General features: G+C 41.7%; 1 protein-coding gene across 3 annotated transcripts in view; it reads right to left on the minus strand.

The window, feature by feature from the left end:
* Positions 1–24,762, minus strand: part of SPATA13 (spermatogenesis associated 13) — a 169,481-nt gene that overhangs the window by 70,881 nt on the left and 73,838 nt on the right. The window lies entirely within an intron of this gene.

A 24,762-nucleotide genomic window follows, 5' to 3' on the forward strand; every position in this document is an offset into this window, starting at 1 on the left:
CTCCATAAATTCTCCCTCAGTCTTCTGCAGACCTAAGTCCTTGAGAAGAATGCCTAAATCCCGTCGTTTGTTGACATAGTAACCACATTTAAGTTTTTGCCCCCCTCAGAAGCCCTGTGCGTAAAACAATTCATTATGTGCAAGATTTATCCAGCGTGCAACGGGCTGGTTTGTGTGGTCTTATTTGTCCAAGGAAGAAATAAAGACACTGGACGTTTATACACTAGAGACTTCCCACCCAGACCAAGGGGTTGCTTCATTACAGCAGATAATATTAAGGACTTCCACAAGTCTTTGAAGGACATGTAATGCCAAGTAAAAGGAAAAAAAAAATCATTATTGAGATAAACAGCCCATTTCTAATACCTAAGTGAATTAGATTTTAGGAACTTTTCAGGAGGTCACAAAATGTTTTGTATTTTTCCTCTAACTTGTTCACATATATTTTTCCGATTACTCCAAAGATGCTTAAAACATTTTCAAAGTACCCAACAAGATTTGTAAAGCCGCAGCAGATACTGTGAGAAAGAGCAGAGGGTCAGAAACAAGTAAAGCCTGTGGAAGACTTTACTTCCCCAATTCTATGGAGATGAGCCCTATGGAGATGAGCTCTTTAGTCTCCAGGCAGTGGAGAGAAGAAAGATAAAAGAGAATTGTGCTGCAGGGATCACGTGGGGTTTAATGGGTTTTAATGCATCCCCTCATCCAAACTGCTGCCACCCTACACAGATCTGCATGCAGATTTCTAGCCCTTTTACTGGTAATTTAGGCTATGGAAGGAGCCTGGCAGGCCTGTGCAAACCATGCTACCCTGCAGGGCTTTTTTGACCCCAGTTGCAAAAGGATGGGAGTGGGGGGTAAAATAACAAAACCCGAACCTTGGTATTTCGAGTTGAAAAGAGTCTTACAAGCAACGCTTCAGTGTTTTTACTCAATGTTGCCTTAAAAACTGACGGATTTACAAATATCATTAAGGGTCCAATTGTGTATTATTTACTACAGAAAACTTCTCTCGGATCAGGGTTAAATGTGCTTAAGCTTGGAAGTTGCAGAGCAGCATAAAGGGTGAAAGATCTAGCATTTTCCGCCAACCTTGAAATTAATTACAAGTGACCATAATCTTCCCCTCAACACCCAGGCAGCTTCATTTTCTTCACACCACGCTCATCCTCTTCTTTCCCTCCCACCCCCCACCCCCAACCAAAATAAAACAAACAAAACATAAACTAACAAAAGAAAATCAAATAAGTCTTAATCCACATCTTCTTACTGGGTTGTAGCTGGGAATCGTTTCCCGAGCTGTCATTTAAATGAGAAAAGAGAAGAGATAAAGAAAGGAGAAGCTTGAATGTGCATTCACAGCTTTGGAAGTCACACCCTTTGAAGACGTTTCATTACACTTTTTAAGGATAGATACTGAAATACAGTTCCAGCACCTGTGCATATTTCTCAAATTATCACCAGCTAACATCTCGAGCCCATACCAACTATATAGGTGCTATTTTAAGTGTTGTATGTGTTTTAAAAAACTGGTAGGTATTAAGAAGTTTGTGAAGCTCTGGCACAAATACCATGATGCTTTGTATTTCACTGTGCGTGTAGAAACAAAGTATTTTCAGTAGCCAAGGTTTGGTTAAGTTTTCTGTGTATTTTAAAGCAGGTCCAAAAGGGTGGACCGCTAGCCCCGTGCTCTGGTTCCATGGATGATTCCGTGAAACCCATGGAACTACTGGAAATGTTTGTAGCTCTGTTGGCTCCAAGGTGGTGTGAGGGAGCTACACTTCTGGCCAGGTCTTCTTTGGACTTGCTGTTGAGCTCAGTTTGACACTGCCCCTGAGCAGCTGGTGACCGTGAGCTGCAAGGCTCAAGGTGAGTGTCACCCTCATCTTTTCCTTGCGTCCCTTGCCACAGTGTGTTTGCTGTGCACTGCAGCTGTACTGGGGCAACGGGGGCAGCTCTTTCAGCGGGCTGATCCACTTGAAAACCAACGGACCCAAAAGCCATCATTTTCCATTTCATCAGCTTATCAAGCTGACCTGGCTGCAATTGTGCAACTCTGGCTGCAGTCTGGGCAGATGGGTGGGCAGTGCAGAGGGACAGCAGAACAGCAGCCCCCAGTTGCACTAGGTAATACATGTCATTAAATTCCCATCTAAGCTTGTTTGTGCCTGTGCTCTCCCAGTCAAATGGGATAACACTCTTTCCCTGTCCTACAGATTGTAAACCACAGGGTACAGAAAATCAGAGTTTTCATGAACTCAAAAACGCAACTTCGAATAATGTATCATCATTTAGCAAAAACCCGATAAAATATACAAGAGGTTAAGACGACTTTTTATGTACACTGTGCATACCACACAAATGTTCCAATATTAGCAAAATTTTAAGTACTAAAGTCACTCTTCTCTTTGTAAATTGAGCCCAGATCCACGAAATAAGCTACTAATTGGGTGTAAGGGTGGGGTGTGAAGTCGTATATGTTGTATATTATTTTTCAATATCGTTTGTGCTAAGTTTGTTTAGCTTTGTTTTTCTGAATCTTTTTAAACCAAAATGTGAAAATAACCTGCTTGCACTGTTTACTTAGAAATTATATAATAATTAGATTGTCTGACCACACATAGATAGCTATGAATTGTAGCAATCTGACAACATCATCCACAGGATTTCATGAGATAACAGAAAGTTGCACAAGCACAGTTGAAGAGGAACTATTGAAGACGAACCTCTATACTGATGAGATGGCAGAAAAGTCCTACAGCCTTTAGTAACGGTGTTTTAGAAAGCAAAGGAGTGAATGAACTCAAGAAATGGGCTCTGGCCCAGAGCTGCGAGCACAAAGCATTAGCAGCTGCTTAGTGCTATGTTTGCAAATGCTCTGGTTCCTGTAGAAACACCTAATCCTTCCTGAATTCTGGCCAGTATTTATGGTTAAGTGCAGACAGTAAAAGGCTGTTCTCATTACTTCCTTCTTATCTGTATGGTCCGTTTTGTGTGACAATGGATTTTCGTCTAGAATTTTAAAGTTTAATTATTCTGGCCACGTATTAGGCATCTATTTACATTGCAATGTGTGCCAAAGACCTATTTGCTGGGGGATGCATGGTGGGGTGGGAAGTTTGGGTACTGCCTTAGCCATAGGGAACAAAACAATACAAGGAAAGCCCAGGAACCCACAAAGCCCTTAATGCAAATCATAAACTTTCTATAGGCATTCTTGAACTATCCTACAGAATGTGATACTGATTTATGTCCAGCAATGGAAGTCTCAAATATCCTTTCAACAGTGTCTGGAGGGATTAGCAGGTTGTCAGAGCTGGGGCTGAGAACTCCTTCCCATTTTAGGATTGACCTCCTCAGTGCTCTGACCATAAATTGAGTTTCACAGGATCATTTCCTTGGGGTCCTACTCAGTCCAGCAAGACACGGCCCACAAAAAGCCACAAAATACTGAGGTGAACTGGAAAGACAAAACCCAGAAAAAAAGCATGCAGCAAACAAACAAGGTTTGTGGTCCACTCCTTGAAAAGCTAAAGCTGAAATTCCTGGTGTTTGAAGGGACCCTTACCCAAAGCAGATAAATGAACTGAGCTCATTTTGTGGCTGTTTCACTTGCTCAATCTTTCTAAATTTTGTGCATGTACCCCTGTTCAGTATGGTGTTCTGGAAAGTATCTCGACTTCACTTTATTTTTGATCTTTATTGAACCCGGGCCCTAAATAACACAGTTGTGAATGTATCAGCTACAGGAAATAGACCATATCTGATGAGGCAGGCATCCTATATTCAAATGGGGATGCAAGTGCTATGTATTTGTGGCCTACAGTTCTTGATGATGAAGCTGTGCCACTCACCGCAGCAGCTGGTGATGAAACAGCTGTCCCCTTTATGCTGGAGCTGGAGTTTGTCTGACTTTACCATTACCTGATCTATCTCATTCAATGAGCAGAAAAATCTTCATTTTCTTCCTGTGGGGTTGCTTTGCCCTGTATTGACTCCTTTACCAGCTCACCAGAGTCAAAATGAGCATCAGTGATGCTCCAAGGGAAACAGCAGGAGTGAATCCAAGGGGAAAGGGAAGAGGGGCTGCCTGGCACTTTTTGGCAGTTCATATCTTTTAGCCCAGTTCATATATACTGCCTGACTGTATCCTTAGGACACGGCTAGAGATGTTGTCCAGACCACAGATTAACAGGGTTAAGAGGTTACTTCTTTATCCCTGTCACACTTCCATAAGATTACTCCCTCCTCAGACCTACCAACAGGGTGGCACCTTTTGTATCCCCTCAGTTTCAAAATGACCTGGAAAACAAAAATCTCCTGTGAAAATCCCTGCGGCTAGTACACTTCATTTTCACAGAACTGTGCCAGGGAGTGACGAAATGAGCAATTATATCACTGCATCAGAGGGTAAGGTTTCACCAGGTGCATGCCTTAGTTAACACCTTGTTACCACTGAAACAGGGCAGAGTCTCCTCTCTCCCTCCTGGGCAGTGGTCTTCACCCCCACTTCATGCCAACTCCACGTTTCCTCTGACAATTTGATGAACCAGTTCAACTCAACTGACAGAAAATGCTTCTTTTATTTTCCCCATTTTTTACAGCCGGTGAGATGAACCACCTCACAGAGGAGTGACAGAGCATTCACAACATTCAGTCAGGAACCAGAACCATGCTTGGGCTGGAGTGCATTGTGATGGGAAAGAAGGGGAAGAGGGGCTCAGTGTACAATAACATCTTAACATGGGTCAGCTGCAGCCTCCCCTTAACAATAGCTGTTATTGCTATTTCCTAGCTGAGCCTGAGATCTGTCCCAGCACATACTTTACAAGCCGTGGTGAGGATAGATGGATGGTTTGCACAACGCTGGAGACCTTTCATCTCCTCTCAAGGAAAAGCTCTTTCTTGACATAGACAGGAACAAGTCCCAGGAAAGTGTTAATTTGTTTAAAGCTGCTGTGCAGCTCCTTTGCCCTTCAGGGCCCTGGGAGCTTTGAATCACCAAGGCTTCCATTCAGATGATGCAATGCTTGTACCTGAACACACTGCCAGAGGACTCTGGTAGAAGAAAAATCAGGAAAACCAGTGGAAGATTAAATGCTCTTTTTTCATTGGGCCTTGTTACATTCATTTGAATTCCTGCCGTCTGATTTACCAAGTTACCTTGTGATTCTTGACTGCTTTGCTTGCAAGCCTGCACCGGCTCCACTCCAGCCCAGGTACAGATGCTGACATCATCTTCCACCTCCCGCTGGCACTTGCCTGCTAATGAAATACAGCTGCACAGAGGAGGAAGGAAATTCAGGGAGTGTCAAATGCCAGCCTGAGTGCCAGCATACCATAGCAGCCTGGTGCAGTCACCCCTGGCTTTGCTTCAGAAGGATTTGGGGAATGTCACTTTTTTTTGTATTATATTTTGTAGCATATACTTGTAGGGTGACATTCTGCCTCCTCCCCTGCTGGCTTTCGTGCTGTGCAGGTTGCTGTAGCTGGTCATGTTTCAAACAGGGCTGAACACTTGTGAGAGTGATTTCAAATTACTTTATAAACGTCCTGCTTACAGGAAGGCATGACATTTTGAAGAGGTAGTTTGCCCTCTAAAAAGGAAAATCCTTTCAAAGGTCTCCCAACATTAGTGTTCAAATCTCTCGCTCAGCTGCTGCAGCAAGTTGAAAGACCTGCATCCTGCCTTGACTGACAGTTTTGGATTTCCTCTTCTAACCATGAATCTTCTGGATGAGAAGTGCTCAGAGAGGCAGGACTTGGAAGCTGTATGCTTTCCCAAGCAGAGCCTTCTTGTGACACAGCATCAATCAGTCAATCAATCAATCAATCAATATCAGAACACTGTTCTTTAAATGGGTAATATATCTGCATGTAGCCCAAGCTGGGATGCCAACTCTACGAGTAACCTCTGACCACTGAACCAAGTTAAAATCTGGCTGCCACAGAAAGAAGGCCTTTGCTATCCTCCTCTCTAATTTCCCTTCCCCTCTATCCCCATTTCCACATTCCTCCTGCTCCCTATGTACTTGTCCTGACTTAATTCTCTGCCATTCTTGTGAGTTGAATTGGCTTATTCTTATTCTGTAATTGGAGCAGTGCCAGAGCTGGCAACAAGGCAAGCAGCAAAGATACATGGTGAAGAGAAGTGAGAGGAAGAATGGGTGAAGAAGCTGGATTTCACTCTTGCCCAAAATGCAACTTTATCAAGAGCCAGAAGGCAGGGAAGGGCGTGCAGGGTCTAAAAGCCAGAGTTACAGTGAAGGTGGCAAATCGTGCTGTGCCTGTGTCTGCAGATGATCGTTTGAGATGCTCCCAGAGAGTTGCAGTTTTCACAGCCTGGTTATATACAGGTTCAAGCCAATGTGAGAGCAAAGAGCTGACCATTGTTCACTTCCATGTTCTAGGCATTTTTGCTGTGAGCTCCAGCACTCTCCAGTCATGCTGCACAGACTGTTCAAGAAACCACAGGAGGAAAGGGTGGTGTGTGGCTGTGGGAAGCACATCTAATTTGTCCATTTAAGCCCCCTTTAAATAGGACCTCTCTTCTACAAGGCAGGTCTCACTCTTTGGCAAAGCACGTGGATAAGCCTGGCTTCTCAGGCACCTGGGAGTAGCAGTCAGGAGAGCAAACCCTCGCAGAGCCTGCAGTTCCAGTGAGGGCTGTGGACCTCAGCTGGTGGCTGCTGTCATGCTTCCCAGGACTTGCCACATGACCTGCCTTACTTGGAATTTCCAGTTAGCTGGACTGTCTCACACTGGAGGGCTAGTTAACTCATCTTCTTGCTACAGTGGTCCCATCCCACAAGAATGACTGAGGAGTGACTCCCAAGCACTCAGAGTTGGCCCTTTCCCAGCTGCCATGTGGGAATAAAGAGAAATCCCTTGAGGAGCCAGCTCAAAAGACCTAGTGGTATCTGCTGAGGTCCTGACAAGATGACTTCATATTTCCTGCCCCAAGGCTTTTTGAGCAATATGTACATAAAGCTGAACGTGAGCATATTTAAAAACTCATCAGTCCTATATGTAATCAGTGCCTTATTAGATTTCCAGCAATGCAGAGGGACTAATAGTTAATTTGGAAGCTACCTGGAAGTAGCTTTTTCATTTTATGTTCGCCGGTGTTTTTCCATGTTGCTCCATGTAACTAAATTAAGTGTTCTGATAACAGAGCTAAGAGCAGTGGAAAAGCCAACATATTAAATAAACTTGGCCACCTGTCATATTTTACATGCCATCTCTTGCTTACAGCCTATGGGTTTAAATGCCTGGCAGCTGAAGCTATGGCACAGAGTGTGGAGAGTCCTTGGAATTCACTCTTCCTTGCTTCATCTGAATCTGATTTTGTCGACCTTTACTCTTCTCTATTCACCAGGGCAAGAAACACAGAGCTTTTTGCACAGCTGATCTGCAGCCCAGATGGTTGGAGGCCTACTGGGACCAAAGGAGAAGAGTGGTTTAGAACTACGCTGAGAAGTCTTTGAACCTCAGGACTGCAGGAAGACTTCAGTCCAACAGCAGGGTACTGCCACCGTCCATCCCAGCCACTACACTGCCAGGATGCCAAGAAAATCAAGAGAGGTTTCGTTTTTTGGGGTTTTTTTTGATTGCCAGGACAATACTATTCTGAACTTATCTTGCTCACGGATATCATGGATATTATGGAGTTACAGCCACATTTTCTTTTCCAGCCCCAGCTGTCTGTTGGAGATGAGAGGTTGTCCTCCCAAGTTGTCTGCTCCTGGAACCCATCAAGGCAAGGCATCATCTGTGACCAGATAGCCCAGAATAGAGCCACAACTCATCTGCTGGTACTTGAGGGCAGGAGCAGGTATGGGAAACAAAGTGGTTCCTTGTTCAGAACAGAAATGTGTTTACTCTGACATGGGTGACACACAGTGGGTGGTGTATTTACCATTTATACCTGTCCTGACATCCCACTGTGTGAGTGCACTCAGCAAGTCCAAAATCAAATTAAATCGACTGTGTTATTTAGCAGACATTTAGTCCTACGTGGAGGTACTCGATTACTTTGTTGACAAGCGCTGTGGAAATGTTAGTCTATTAAGGAAGGTGAAGCAGAACCACTTACAGATCATAAAAGTTTAGTAGAGGGGTTGACCCCTGAAGAGTTTGGTAATGTCACCAAATGAAGACAGTGTTGCTGTCCTTCTGGTCCTCTGGAAATTTTCCCCTCTGTAGCTCTGTAAGGTCAGCAAAGCCACTTGTGATCTGTGGAGCATATCCCATCAAGGTTTTATCTTCTGCTCCTGTGAGTGGCTGACACTGCCTGCTTATCCCTGCTCACAAAAACAGCTCAGCCTAGCCTTCACAAAGCTCTCTGCAGACTTTTGCTAGAATAGTTCTCTGAGCTGCAGGGGCCCCAGTGAGATTTGCACCCTGTTTTGCTAAGTAGCAGTCATGGCTCCTACAGTCAGTCACATTGGGCCACAAGTTCAGTTGTCAGCGAGTCAAATACAGTGGCTGTTGGATCATAATCACACTGGTGCTACAACCAGCAGCCAAATGTCAGTTGACACAGGACTTCAGCGTCCTACAAGCATGATTTTCTCTATTTGTAGAAGAACAAATTGCTCAGCATGGGCTTTTTATAAAGTCGCAGGAAGCTACACAGAAAACAGTGGTTTTATAGGGAAGCATGTTACTGTCAGAGGGAGAAACAGCATCTTTTTTTTGAAAGAAAACTTTTTAAAACCCTAAGCTTAGTGCCACTTACTTTGGCTTTCCTGGCACACCCTGAGGTGTTTACCAGTGGGGATGAGAATTTACATTGTTCAGACCCCTCAGAGAAGAGGCTGCACTAATCAAACCACCCAAAGTGTGATTACAGCAGTGGCTTCCCCAGAGACTTGTGTTTTGGTTTTAAGTAAACAAATAACCATCCAAGCAGGAGGAGGATGACTCAGATAAAATCACACAGATCTGTTATATATAGCAAACACTAAATATGCTTAAGATTCCTCTGATACTTTAAAAAGGACAGTTTAAATTATCACCCTTTGAGACTCCATAGGTTCTAATTTAACAGCTTCAATAAAGTTAATGTATTCAGTTTTAAAATAAAAATACTTCGGCTTCTTTTGGACTAGGCCAAATGGCCCATTTCAAGATAAAATTTTGTTACTTTGGACAAAAATAGCCTGGATTTTTGCTAATATTTGCTGATTTCAGAGAACATAGCACTTGCTTATATCTAGAAAATAGAAGGGGGCAGAGTTTGCCAGCTAACATCCTTCCCATTTGTACAAACTCCAGTCCTCTGAGCTGTACTGGACCTCTAGGCTTTCCTATGGGATGAAGGATTTCTGACAATGCCTGCCTTTCAGACCCATGCAAACTCTTCTTCAGGCACAGAGTAACCCATTCTTGATATGTGCTTCTTCCTCACCTACTCTTACTCACAGGGCAGTGTAGTTGGTCAAAGCATACAACAACTCAAAGAAAGGACAGTCATGGAGTAATTTCTTTTTGTAAATAATTTCATGTAAGACTCTTTCCCAGTTTTTTTACATCTGTGCATAGATGTGTGTTTCAGTTCTGGTTATGTACATCCACAAATGACAGAATCACAGTGACATACATTGGAATACACTTTTGCAATCACAGCTACAGCTCTGGAAACTGAACTTCAGCAGCAGTTCCCTAGGAAATAACAAGAAAAGCACACTGAAACTTTGTTCCTTCTACCTATCCTAACCTATGTCATGTTTTCATTAGTATGTTCCCTCTGCAGTGTTGCAGGTGGATGGAGGAACACTTGCAAGGAGCACAAGTCACACTTCTTTCCCTCGCCTCCATCAGAGCTGCATGCACCATCTGCACAGTGAGCCAGGGGGTGGTTGGGGCACAGAGGACAGCTATGTTTGTCCTCTTTCCCTTCCTTATGCATGTGTATAGTCACCTCTAAGTAAAAAGTATCCTCACAGTCTTCAGGAACACACAGTCAACTAAGCTGGAGAGAAAGTAATAGGAAAGAAAAACAAGGCTTGCCACAGACAGACACAAACACCAATGCCACCCTCAGCCACAGGGAGACATCAATTCCTAAACACAGGTTTCCTTCCCCAAATGCTGGGAGAGGGCCCCTGGACAAATGAGGTCAAGCGTGGGTCAGTGAAAGGAGGATATAGGTCTTTTAATGTGTAATGAGGCAGAACCTAAAAATCTACTGAAGACAAAGGAAAAGCAGCCAGGTCAACAGGGAGTGTCAGATGCAGCCCTGAATCCATAGATACCATGGAAGGGACGAAGCATGTTCAAGACCCGGACATAACAGGGACTCCATTAGCTGAATCCCAGGTTTCCTTTGCAATTTAGCAGAATTCCAAACCACAGGGCCCTGAGCCACTCTGGGCATAGGGCCAGGAGAAACACCTCACTTGTATTTGGGTCTCTGGTTTCTGGTTTGTACTATGGTGCTGGAGGTAGAAGAGCTGTTCAAAACTGCCTTGGACATAAGGGAAGGCTTTGGGTTTCCTCATAAACTCTCAGATCACACCCTTTTCTGGGTGTCACTTGTGCCCTCAGCGCTGACTGGGAGGGCAGTCAGAAGAGGGCAGGGGAAGTGACTGAGGATTAACAACTCTTTGGCATTTCTGATAAATCCAGACCTGCCTAATTATGCTTGTAAGAGATTAAACGTGAAAAACCGGCACCTAGATGGTGACATGCTGAAAGACCATGACTGACTCAGAAGAGGGCTTTGAGCTGGAAATCACCTGGGAGATCAGAATCAAAATCCACTGTTGCCTTGCAGCCTTCTCCAGAGTCTGGAGCTAGGCAGAAACTAGCTTTAGTACTAGTAAAATAAGGGTAGATAGTTATTTACTGCTTCACTGGAAATTTGCATATTATTTTCTGTTCCAAAAGAAATTAATAGAGCTGAAGCAAATGTGCCACTATAGCATCTTTCTGCATAATAGTTACTAATGGAATGGTTCTTTGGTATCCCACTATAAATTCAAACAGTCCGTGTTATAAATGGAAATGGTGAGTGACAACAGTCCTTTCATCTTTGCTTCACAGCATCTTTTAATCCTCACTAACAAAAAACTTGATTTCCATTTTGCCATATATCTTATAGAATCAATAGAGACGGGAGTCAGAATTCATCAAAATGCTGGGCACAAAGCCAGCTTTTCACAAATAATAAGCAACAGCAATAAATAATGATTTAATTTAGCACTTGTGAGAAGTGTCAGATTTAACTGCCACAAAATCCAATTCTTTGTCTTAGAAAGCAAGTAGTGGCAGCTCAAGCACACCTCTGCTGCCTCAGAGTGGCAGCCAGGCTTGGAAAGGCCCCTTCTAAGCTCAGTGACACTGAGAGGACATGCTGATACAGTCACTGGCCTGTCACTGATGAGTGGACATCTTTCTGCAGTGATCCACTACTCACACTTCTACTTCATCTGCTGAAGTGCAGTCGGTCATTGCACGCTGCAAGCCTCCATCCCAGGGACATGATGCTCATCTTGTGTCATCTCAGCAAACACCCCAAGAAACTCATGCAAAATCCAGCAACAATTGGAGAAAGATTAAAGAGAAGGACTGAAAGTCATTCCCTTGTCTTTTCCTTTGCCCTGGAGCCAGGTGAAGGTATGAAAAGGGTTTTTGCTCGAACTGCTGTGGCTTGAGCCAGCAAGTCCCTTGAGATTTTAATTATCCAGTTCTTTGTGGATTGTTTTAGATTTTACAGTCTTATTCCTCCCACTGAGGTAGGAAATTCTGAGGAAATCCCACATTTCCAGAGGGAAATATTTACCAGAGAAACACAACAATAAAGTCCTACAGGGATTGTAGAAAGCTAACATATGGAGAGCTGGCTTTCTTACTCTGAATTGAGGATGACTTAAATTAAGTAATCCATTAAAGATATTTTGGTTAGATGTAGTAGCTCAGATATCAAAAGTAACAAAAATCTTCTTGCCTCTGCTCAGGGAGGATGGTATTCTAAATGTCTAACTTCAAGCTGAGTGAAGTTACCAGCAGACTTTTGGGCAAATCATTACAACTGCCTACAAGGTATGGTGTGGAATGAGAACAAACTGTTATTTCAGACATCCACAGGTCAGACAGCTTTTCATCTGGTCTTGATTACAGAGGAGCAGATTCCCCCCTTGCATGCTTAGCATTAGGTAATAGACAATAATGAGAGCTTTGCACCCCTGTGCCCTAGCCCTCCTCAGAACTAGCTGTGCAGGATGAGAGATTAGCATCCTGCAAACAGCTTCCCTTTATGTAGCAGGCATGAGTAGAAGTATGGTTGGAAGTTTGTTTCAGCAGATGTTCTATTCCACAATACTCCACTACGCAGGAGTATTTCAAGTGCAGACAGCTCTGCAGTTCAGGTCTTCTCAATCTGCAGGGTGACATGGACAGTGTAATTACTATAATTACAAAAGAAAACAAAATGTAAAACTTGTGTCTTACTATTGCTGAGCCTCCTCAATGCAGTTTGTCTTTTCATGTTTCTCAAGTGAGTGGGAAAAAAAAACCTGTGGCCTAAGAAAGTCAGAACACATCAGTATTAGCCCCCTGCTAAAGCTGTGAAGGTGGGAGCATGGGAGGCTGGTCACACAGCAGCCTGGAGCCTGCTGACTGTGTCTTTGAGCTGCAGCCCATTAACCGTGGCACCAGGCTCAGGGGCAGATCCCAAAGTGTGGCAGAGCCTCTGCTGCTCACTGCCTCTCAGGCAAGAGGCAGCAGGTTGCTGGACCACAGATCATCTGCATCTGGCATACAGGACCAGAGGATAAGAGAGGCTGCAGTGGAGCTACAAATGCATGGATTCAGCAGTGGGAAACCAGAGACAATTATGTGAGCCTCACAGTTAGCACATTATATTCAGCAACTCCTCTGAGGTGGTTTATAGTCCTGTAAGTCCACAATAAAAGGCACAACAGAAAAACTGTGATGGTAAAATGTGTTATGCAAACTGTCTGATGAAAAACATACCAAGAAACTGGGACTGCAATTCCAAAGGATGCCCACTTGGCCAGAAGTGGGATAATATAGGTGTGGAAGGGAAACACATCTCACTGTACACCAGTGCAAAGAGCAAGCACAGTCTGGCCCTCTGTGAAAAACACAAACCATGGCACAGAAGTCGAGGAGAAAGAGTTAAATGTTCTGGTGGGAGGGTCTCTGATGGATCTCTATTTTCGCTGCTAAATTCTGGCTCTTGAGACCCTTCAGTGAATCTTTAATTCTGAAATTACCTGTCTTTTACTGAGATGTCTCGTGGTTATGTGATGCAGACTTCAAAGCTTACAGTGAGCTGTCAAAGGCTTGGAGAAGAAAAATAATATGAAATCCAGCATTGGATTCTAAAAACAACCAACATACTAAATGTGCATTTGTCCATAGGAAAATTTGATTTTTTTCAAGGCAATATATATATTTAGTGCATGCAGTTTGATTTCTCCAGGCTAACTTTATGCACTTACAATTTTTTTGTGACCCTGGAGAGTTCCCCTAGGGATTAGACAGTACAGAACAGGCAGCTGAGATCTTTCTTTGGGATTCTAGGAATCTAAATGGTATGGACTCTGCGTGACACACAGCTATGTGAGATTTACCTCTGGGATATTTGAAGAACTCAGAGGACCAGCTCTTAAAGCAACCATGATGCTCTCCAGGGCTAACTAGGAGCTACTGCAGCCCTGGTGAAGCTCAGTTCTCCATCATCTGCAGGGATGGAAGGCTGGACAGTGATGCCCCTTTATACCTGTGGCACAGCCTTCTACTACCCTAAATCTCGCCTGCTGACTACATTTATTTAGGATCAACCATCAGCTTCTTTCTTTCTCTCTTTAGAACAGTTTTCAGGTTTATTGAGTCATTGTGAGCCTGTATCAGGGGTTAAGTACTGAGCTCTGTGTTCCAAGTGTTTGTTTCACAGGGATTAATTTAAAAGGCACTGCACTGACAGGTGTTTTTAAATTTCCTCCTTGGGTAAGATTTAAATGGTAGTTTGGAAATGATGTGTACCTCCAGGCAGCTCAAAGCAATTGTTATTTTGTCTTGAAGCAAAACATCCTATCACCTTAAGTCACGTGTGCATTAAACAAGGAGTCATTAAATGATATCTCAGTACTGGGTGAACCAGATATCCCTGTCTGAAGTCTACCTGGCTGGAGATATAATAGTTGTAAGGGGAGAAATTCCACATGCTGCCAGCACTACAGCACCTACATGTGGGGAGTAACATCTAAAACTAGAGACGCCTCCTTGTCCTTTTCACATCAAAAGCAGGCTGTTATCAAAACACAGTGGATGGAAAAAACCTGATACCAGATATCTGATGGAGTCACAGGTGCTAAACAGGTGCATAATGTAGCAGCTTGTGGAGACAGCAAAGAAAAGAAATGGATGCAGCCAAAGGTGCCACCATACAGCCAAGGAGCATGCAGGGAGAGGGACCCACTGGGGGACACTGGAAGCTGGGTTTATATCCTCCAGATATGCTCACAGCCTGCTGGGAAGATTTGTCTTCAGACAGGAGGGATAGCTGCCAAAGATCCCAAAGCAGAAATGTCTCAACAGCCAGGGAGCTCCGTACATCTTTCATTTACCCGAGTCCTTTTCTGCCTCTCCTGTCTCTTGACACCATGACAGCCTTCCTCTCATTACACCTCCTAGAGCTGCTCTCTGCTCTGTACCGGTCCCTTCCATGTTATTCCTTAGTCCCTTACCTCTCCAGCTGTTTCATTCCCCCTCAGTAAGGCAACATGGGTGTTTTTTTGCTGCAAATTCATCTTGAGCAGTACCCTTTAGTACTGCCTCTCTTGCTCATGGCATGAGCTTCATTTCAGATAGCATCTGATGTTCCCTGTCACTAGGGAGAAGAAGACATTTCTAGGAGGAAACTATTTTTCATGATGTCCAGCAGACATCTAGCCGCCTTTGGCCAGATGAGTCCTATCTTTAATGTCTGTTCCTTTTCTAAACCCATGAGGCTGAGCAGGGCTGTCTGCCATTCTCAGTTTGTATGCCTAGCAGAAGAATCCTTCAAGTTTACTGTTTTCATTGGTCTCACAACAAACATAATTAATAACACACTTCCGTTACACAGCAGTGTGTGAAACATTAACTAGACTTCCTTTTTTTCAAAGCACTTTTGCAAACACTTCAACCCATTAGTCCTTATGGTGGTTAGCTACCTCTCTCCCTAGCAGGGCCATTGCACAAAGATGCAGTGATGAAAAAATTCATGGAGCCACAGAGAGAGAGCAAAAGGAAGAAGTCTGACTGCACATCTTAATGACTCTACAGCTTCCAAGTCTCTGCTCCCAGTACCACTGATACATTTTACTCAATGTTTTTTCCATGCAAAATTTGTAATGGAAAAGAATCCCAGAGCCAAGCTCCCCACTTTTTCTTCCCTTTCTCAGGGTTTCTGAAGTCTTCAGTCTTTTCTACACAATGCCAGAACTGAGCAGAAGTTCTGAAAACATTTCCTTTCTATTTTGTGTGGTACAGCTACAAAGGATACTTAGTGCTGTCTTCAACTACCTGTGAGAGACTGCAGAGAAGATAGAGCCAGATTATTCTCAAATGTGCACAGTAGAAGCAAAAGAAATGGATACAATGTGTAAAATAAGAAATTCTGGCGCAATATAGAGAAAAAGGTTTTTTATGAGGATTTGGGTTGCACAGAGAGGTGGCAGAACCTCCATGTTTGAAGACTTTCAAAAGCTGACAGGACAAGGCATTGAATAACCTGCTTTCATGAGAGGTGCTTCAAGCAGGAGGTTGGGTTAGAGACCTCCAATGTCCCAGAGGTCACTTCCAGCTGTCCTGATTCTTTAGAAATACTCCCTTTCATATAGTCCCCACAGGAGGAAAGCTTCCCAGAAGACTCCCAATGAGAAGTTCCAGAGGTTGTGGGAGTATGTGTGTTATGCAGATGGTGTAGGACAGATCCCTTCACGTTAAGTGCTCTCTAGAAGCCACACCAGATACCAGGAACCATTTAATTGTGGGACTGTAACACAGGCTAATTCGCATTGCTTCTTTTTCAAAGCTGTGGTTCAACTGGGGCCTCTTTGTTTCCCTTCTGGCAGCAAGTACAAACTATATCAGTACAGGGTGGTTTACAGTGTGAAGTCAACTACTTTAAAATGACCATGCATTAGTGATAAAAGGCTTAGAGGTAAGTGGAGGACTTGTAGGCCTGTCAATCTAAGTTCTCCTGCTGAGAAAGGTGCTGTATTTATGACAAGACTGAAACTAGTTGTTTCTTGCCTCGGGGAAAACATCAGTTCTTTGTATATTTTGAACTAGCTGAAAAATGTCTATGATAATTGCTAGAAGCCCGTTTTATTCCACCTCCTCTGCTGAGCTTGCCACTGCTGGCCTCAAGCAAGGCTACCTGAGAATCATAGGAGCTCACAGCTTTTAAGATGCTATTAGAGAATTTTCTCTATGAGTATATCACTGTCAGGTATTAAACAGCCAGTTAGGACCACTTTACAGCTCCAACAGTGCTTGCGTTTCTTTACGGCCAAGTATCAAAGTCAAAATAAGAGAGGGAAGCAATGACAGTTTAGTCTACATAGGGTTCTTCCTAGTTCTCATTGCTTAAGTGTGATTTCTTGAGATAAACAGCACAGTCAGATTTCAGAGGATAATCCATGCTGGCCCAGTTTATTTAAATTGATTAAAGAGAAATATTGCCATTACCTTCAATGGGAGGTAAAACTAAACAGCCTTGGAAATCCCACCTATAGCAAAAATAGACACAGCAGATTTATTAGTTTATTACTGAATTCAAAACAGAGGGGCAAAGTTGGCCCAAAGCAGAACTGAGAGAAGAGCTTCTGTGTATAGTTGCTGGGCAGATATGTCAAGAAACGTATTTGTACTAATTAGATTTATTCCATAATATTTTTGTATTTCAGCAGGTTTTTATGTCAGAAATGTATGTATGTAGCTTAAATTGGATATTATTTGTTTCTTTTCATTATGACTTTCACATTGTGTAGGTATTAGGTATCAGACAGAAGTCTTCATGTCATTTGTGTGATGTTTACTGTGAGATTTTCCTCAGCTGAGAGAAGTTTGTTGTGTGCTGGAGCAGTACAGGCAAGTACAGCAGTAAACAATGTAATGTTTATAAATACTCTAGATGGACTAATTTGATGATTGTATTAATTTGATGAAGGTGGGACAACTGCAGGTAGCCATAAAAGCTAGGTTGATATTCTGTGAACATTGCAATTTTTCTTACACTTGTAGAATATGACAGGAGGTTTGAATCTATTACTGATTACCAGATTCATAATTAAGTTTTTAATAGTTTCATTAATTAGTACTGAATTAATCCAATATACTACTGAAATGAGAAGATTCACATGTCTGGAAGCAATACAGTTTGGTAATTTTTTAACTAGCAACGGAGAGATAAATTTCATTGTATGTATTACTGATACTCTACTAATTCCATGAATAAAGTTACAGAATTGAATCATCTCCACAGAGAAGCTATCACCAGTGCATCAGATATAGTTCAGAATTACCTTCTTTTGTGAAGAAACCTGCTACAAGAGTCCCTCCTGCAAAGCCTTTGTGAAAAGCTATGTAAAAAATGCAATGATGTAGGCCCTCTCCCTTCACCAGGAGCTTCACCCCATTCATTTTAGAATATGCATCCTACTAAGGGTTTCAGCAAGGCTTGTGATTGTCTCTCTGCTCCGTGTATTTTTGTGCTCCCCATTGGATCTCTATCAGAATTTTGCTTCAAGGAAGTTCTAAGTACTTTTAAGGGTAGTTAATTTTTTCCCCTTCAAATTAATATAACAAAGTGCCAAAAAATGTCTTCAGAAAGGTTGAGAGGCAAGATTTAATCTTGTTTGAATTATTTTATGCCAAGGAAAATTTTCATTGTTCCTCACCCTCCAAATAGTATTCTTCAAATAACTTCTAAGGTTTTATCTATGGATTATTAAAGTGGGATCAATCCTGCACAGAAAACTGAATTACAAAAAGATCTCTTGATCCCTATTCTTTTTTTCAGCTTTGCTAAATGTGCAAGCTCTCCACATGTCAATTTAGTTCAAGAAGATTTAAAGGAACTGTTTTACAGATTCCCCCAAAACTGACAGCATTTGTTCTGAAAATAATGCATTTCCATGTGTCAGAATGGTATTGGCATCCTTTCACACGTAATGGGGTTACAAACAGGATCAGTAAATATATCAGTGCTGTAAATACATCAGTGCTGTTTTGATAAGAAGTCAGTCATGGGATATACAGTATTTGCTTTCTATGCACTAAACACTGGTGTGCACAGCCCCTCGTTGGTTCAGCCCAGAACATAAAGGGATTCACATTTGACATTGCACTACAAGAAGTTATAATAGACAGTTAAGAATGAAAAAAACCCTTTAGCCTGAGCTCACTCACAGTCAATCAGATATGTAAGACAACAAATGGGACAGTGTTGAAGCTTTATGAGGAAATATCATATTTAGAAATTTGTAGGCTGTTTTGGGCTCCATCTGGCTGGCATTTGGCAGCATAAATCAGATCAGCCAGTACTTCGCCAATATATTGCCAAAACCTATTTACAGAGTAAAATGGTTATCACAAGCAATTATCAGCTTCTTAAACACTTGAAATAAGATTTCCAGCTACCAATTTGAAGATCCAACATCTTTCCATGTAATTAAAGACTTAAGCATATTCTTTCCGTGCAGGCTGTAATTAATATCCCAAATGAAGCAGTGTTTAGATATGTATTACATGCAAATGAGCTAGCTGATAATTTGATTAGTTAAGCAGTGGTTTTCCTCTGTGGTTTACAGATCCCTGAGGATCAAGGGTCTACTTCTAAAGAATTTGGAAATGACAGCTGTGGGAGCATCTCATATTACACCAAACCAGTACAATTCCAAAGCAATTGCTGCAATGAGCTGTCCCCTCCATGAGCTCTGCTGCTTTTCTGGTGCCAGAAGCAGACAAGCAACTGGGGAGCTGCAGGGCAGATCAGTTCAGCTCACTTTCCCACCTGGAAAGAAAATTAACTTTCCAATGGAAACAACTTCTAGGTACGACTATAAAAAAAAAAAAAAAACAAACAAAAAACCCCAAACCAAAACAAAAAAGCCACTAGGAAATAGAGCTAAAGAAAAAAAGAAAAGTGGGATTTGGTTAGACTCTTAAGAAAAAGTCTGTACTTACTGAAGGTTAGATGTAATTAATGTGAAATTATATCCATGCTACTCTCAACAGGCATATATGTTCCCTACAGAAGACTTTGCTCTGCTCTGTGGAAAATATTGAGGTTCTCCAAGACAAAATAGGTTCAAACCCCTTTATACCAACCCTCCTCCTGTCTCAGGAGCTCTGTAGTAATAAAAAAAATTAGAAAATTAAGAGAACTAGAATAACTAGTATGTTATTACTGCAGTAATTTTACTATAAAAATATTTCTCAAAAATGCAAAATGTGCCTTTGACTGCCACAAAAATATGTTTTGACTCAGAACCTCCTTGGAAGTATACCTCTGCTTTTCAAGATCAGATGCTCAATTCTGAGACACAACATCCTCCAAAGTAATCTAGCACTGCAGAAACTGAAAGCACATCAGAGATTCATCAGACTGCAACAGCAATCATTCTGCCAAATAAGTCTTATCCCAGGTCAGCAAACAGCACATATCACAGTGTACCCAGCAAAGAACACATAATGACATCATAGGCCTGAATACAACCTTTCCACCCTTCACAAAATCTACTGTAAGCAGTCAAAGAGGAAATGTTGACCAAAAGACAAATACACCAGTTCTAAGTCTTTGCAAGGCCTTAGCTTAAGTGTTGGAAATCTGCATCCAATGACATACTGGATAAAACGTTAAATTGCTATTTCATCATGACACCTGTGAAAGCCCACATGTCCTAACACAGAGCAAATTATGAATACTTGAAATAAGAGTCTTAAACATCAGTGGAGTCTCAAACAACAATGGTTGTTTCAAACATCTGTTTGAGAGGCAAACTCTTAAATCTCGGACATTTGTTCACATGCTTCAGAGAGATGGGTGGAAATGCTCACCCACCTACACAGAGAATTTTTGGAGATTGTCCCTTTGGATAGGGTGTAGTGTCTCATTCAATAAGAGCTTTTCACTTCCAGAAAATTTCGAACTCTTGGGCCTCCTTTTGTACCCAGTGGAAAACAACAGCCATTTGGGTGGAAACTAAAAGCTTGTTTGCCACTCAAGTGACCTCCAGGCTAGAATGAGTTGAGGGGGCTTGAGCTGCATCCTGTTTTTCATATAGTCAAAGAAGTTTGTAATGGAATTGGTCATCCCTTGCTTTGATTCCTCCTTTTAATGCTGAATTTGGGTCTCCGTAATGCTATATGACAGAAAAGTTCTGAATGACTGAATAAGAGATGCATTTGTTCCTAACCTTGCCACAGATTCAAATTTGCACAGAGAGAAAGGATCAAACGTGGGAAAGTCAGGGTTACGGTGCAAATGCACAGAGAAAGCCAGTGTCCCTCTCTTTTCCTCCCACACATGACAAATCTCTCACTTTGCTGTCCAGACACTGACTGACCCCTCCACTTCTTGCTCTTTAACATGTTCCCATTAGGGGTATCCCCTCATCTCTGAAGTTTTCATTTGTTCTTTCATTTCAAACCATAATCTTCTTACACAATATGGTAGTGTCATATCTCATGGAAGTCCTGGAATTTATGCACTTGAAAATACACGGAGCTTTAGCTGTCATTTACAGGAAGAAATTTTTCACCATAACTTATTCCAGCTTCCAGACTCTTTCATTGACATTAGAGCTGCTTAAAGACCCTTACATCACCAAAGTAATGTAAAAAGTCCTTTCTAGAAAGAATTATTAGCTCTTCTGTTTCCTTGCTGTCTCTCCATCCAATTCTAAATGACATCTCTTGCAAACTCAGTTCCTGGAGAAGACTGGTCTATATCATCATTGAGCATAAGGAGTATAAAATTACTTATATTAAAATGAAAGATTACATTCTGAAAAACACCACAGACATGCTGATATATGCTAAAAAACATGAAATGACTTGTGTGGATAAGACCTTATATATTTCTGGAACTGATACCTTGCTATTGCCATTCCTTGAGGGTCATAGGTTTAATACAACACAATAGAAATAATTTTATCTGTTTGCTATGAAATGGCACCTGAAGTGTGTTCAGAGTAAGTGCATCTACCTGATCATTACTATATCCATAAAAACTCATTTACTCATGAACAGAAGGTTTATATAGGAAACAACTATTGAATCCAGTACTTCTGAGACTGTAAACATAACTATTTTTTGCCTTTGGCCCCTCTGTGAGCTGTTATAATTCAGGTTGAAGGTCCTTTTTCCCCTTAGATGCCTTCCCTCTCCCTTCCCCCTTTCCCCATATGTATTTTGAGCTGAGGCTGGTGAGCACTTCAGTGACATTGTGATGTCATAATGATGTAAACCACTGTTACCCTTGTTCTCTCCCGTCCTTGTTGGGACATACCTAGATTTATGATAGCCATGTCTTGGCCTACAAAACCAAGTCAGCTGGGAATCATTCAAAGAGCCTATGGCAATGCTCCTGTCACTGCATTGCTGTGCAGAAGATGGCTTTTAAGGGCAGGAAAGTCAATATGAAAAATTGGTTATTGCTGTAATGCTAGACCTTGGCAGAAGTGAAAGTCCTAACCAAAATGGCATTCCCCATCAGCTGGGAATTCTCTTGGTAGCAAAAGCAAACACCTCGGTAATGTACAGCTTATACACCAAAGAGCCTAGTATCCCTTCATCCTCTATAAACATCTCTTTAGAGACACCATTAGTCCCTACATACCATAAATATTCGAGGACTACTGTTTTACTGAATTCATGTCTTGAAATGCAGTGTCAGGAAGTTTAATAAAAAAGAATGATATTGTTTATGTCCAGAAATTATTTGCTGATGATGTTTTATCACATACATTTAAAATAAATCACTTAAAAATTTTTAATTTCCACAAAAAATACCAAATGCTGAATTAGTTTGAGTTAATGGAGGAGAAAATAGCACAGTTTTTTCCATGGATTCCAGCTTCACATTACTTCCACTATCTAAATTTTCTTGATTAGTCTACTAGTTGACAAATTCATACAGTCCCCAAGTACTGGAGCAAGATGAGCAATTTCCTGCTCCACAGTGAGAAAAGGGAAGAAAGATAGGAGAATAGGATGGGAGAGATACTCTGCTGTTCCTATACACCTTAAAAACAGCAGCAGCTGTCTCAGGAAAATGGCATGAGGGATCTAGCCACAGAAAATCAAATTTAAAAAAAAACTAACTAAAATCCAAACACACTGAGTGCGATTTGTCAGTTATAAAAATTTGGCAAGTAATTTGGAGTTAAAAAAGGTTACTCCATTGTTTTCTAGAAACACTGACTGGTTTTGTACACAGAGCTTATGTGTGACCTTGAAGGTCAGCAGCCTTTGGGACTGCAAGGAACATGCCCAAGACCAGACTATACAAATTTTACCCAGAAATTTAAGCACAGAAAGACCTATAAAATAATCAGATGTATTGGAGAATTCTAGTCTTCTAAAGAGCTGCCCAGGAATCCATCTATGGGGTATTCAGATGAACTTATCCCAGACTACCTCCTCAACATCCTCAGAAGACAGGCAGGTTCAAATGGAACATGACCCAAGGAAAAATGACTGCATTTAAATATGAAAAATCAACAGCTATTTCCTTCCTTCAAGTGTGTCAGATTGAAAGATTTTGTCTGCTCCCCTTGGAAGGGAGCCTGCAAAATTCTCCAAAAAGAATGTTCTTGATAATAAGCCATATTTAATGAAACTGTACAGTGGTTATATAACCAGTGCTGATTTCATAAAGAACCTAATTTAGACTTCATAAAGTACATAGTGCTTATGTTGGAAAAGCTTGAACATGTTTTACTAGGTCTGAACCGATAGTCTTATTGGCAAGAGATAAATGTTTCAGACAATTTGGTGCTAATATTTCAAGTCTCTACAGAAAAAAAACCCAAAACAAATGTACCAAGGGAAATACTGAATAAAATTAATCTTGGATATAGTTCTACTCCTTCAGATAGTTCTGAACAGTAGATTAATTCAATATTTTAATCACTCAACTCTGTACATTTGCTTCAGACAGTAAATCAGTCAATATAGATTGCTAGTGGACTCATTTTTTAAAAAGATAAGCAGTACTGGATAAGCAACCAAAATAAGCATTTAACTGCATATTAATTGATGCTCTACAAAGGTGGGCTAAATCCTCACCAACCAAGGAGATACAGTACAGAACTGCAAATATTTCCCAATATATTACATAGAAAAGTTACTTCTGGCTGTGAGCCAGTGCTCTAGAGAGGACATGTGGAGGTTGCTTTATCACTACATTTTGGAAATTAATTTTTCTTGTTCCAGATGGCTGGCTGTCTTGCAGAGATGGTTTTTAGATGCTTGCTGCTTGGATGAATATCTGAGATAGAGCCAGAATTTATCATTTTTGGGGCTAGCTGTAAATAACGTAAATAAATGTCACACTGTGTGTAGTCAGATGTGTGGCCAAATGAGATATGGCTAAGTCTAGGGAAGACCTATGTGAACACAGAACCAGGTGTTGAGATCAGCCTAGCACAATTTATGCCAGTTAGTAAGTCTTCCGTCTAAAAGTGTCTGTTTTGAATTTTCAGTACATAAACACTCCCAGCTTAAAGTGCCTTGATTTAGTGGGCCACTAAGAGGTGCAAACCTGAATCAGGTCTCACAGCACACCAAACCCAAATGAGTTGGAGATTCCAGTATGTGTCCTCTTTACTTGGCCAAAACATAGCTGTGATTTAGCATGGAGATAGCAAAGCAGGGCCTGACATGGGTATGGACATATGTGTGGCTTTTATCTGAGTTCAGGATAATACACAGAAACAATCTGCCATGATCAAACCCATGTTGTACCAGCATTAGGGAAGTGCCATAGCAGGCATGTCGTGTGCAGGCTGCAGAGAGGGCACTTTCTTATCTCTGGCAATTATTGGCAAGGAAGTTGTATAGATTACATGTACACAATGTAAGTCACACTTACAGCAAGTTACAGCTCAGCAGAACATGAACAGAGGTGCTGCTGGCAGGTGGGGAAGCATAAGCAGACCCAGTGACATTCCCTTTCATTGAAGATATGGAGCCACAATCAGTAAGTCACCCTGCAAGTCAGATCTCCTGGAGGGGATTTTTGCAGAAGCTGAACTCCCCCAAAGCCTCTCCCGCCACCCCAGGGAGGAGGGAAATTTCTGTTGCAGCTGAGTAGCCACCTCCAGCTCTACTAATAGCAATATATCTCAAGATATTCACTTCTGTAAGCCCCCAGCTTATCATCTTGAAACACAGAAGACCAAGAGGGCATGGTAAAAAGATCAGCATTGTCTAGATAGTGAGAAAGACTGAGAGACTGAAAGACTTGACCATTTTGTGTGATGGTTTTAGTGGAAGAAAATACCAAGAAGTAGTGCATAAGAGAGTAAAAGCAACCTGTGCATCTCCTAGATGCATAAGGATGAGAAAGAGTGTTGCTTTATGGGTTTTACACCCGGAATGCCAGGACACTGTCATCATCTTCTAGAAATGGGATCCTGTGTTGTAAGGCTTTGTGCTATGCTTTCAATTTTTATCCAAGTACAGACATTTGCATGTAAATACATGAGCCACTAGATTGAACAGGTTTCTGTA

The sequence above is a fragment of the Corvus moneduloides genome, chromosome 2, assembly GCF_009650955.1.
Source record: "Corvus moneduloides isolate bCorMon1 chromosome 2, bCorMon1.pri, whole genome shotgun sequence".
NCBI classification, from domain to species: Eukaryota; Metazoa; Chordata; class Aves; order Passeriformes; family Corvidae; genus Corvus; species Corvus moneduloides.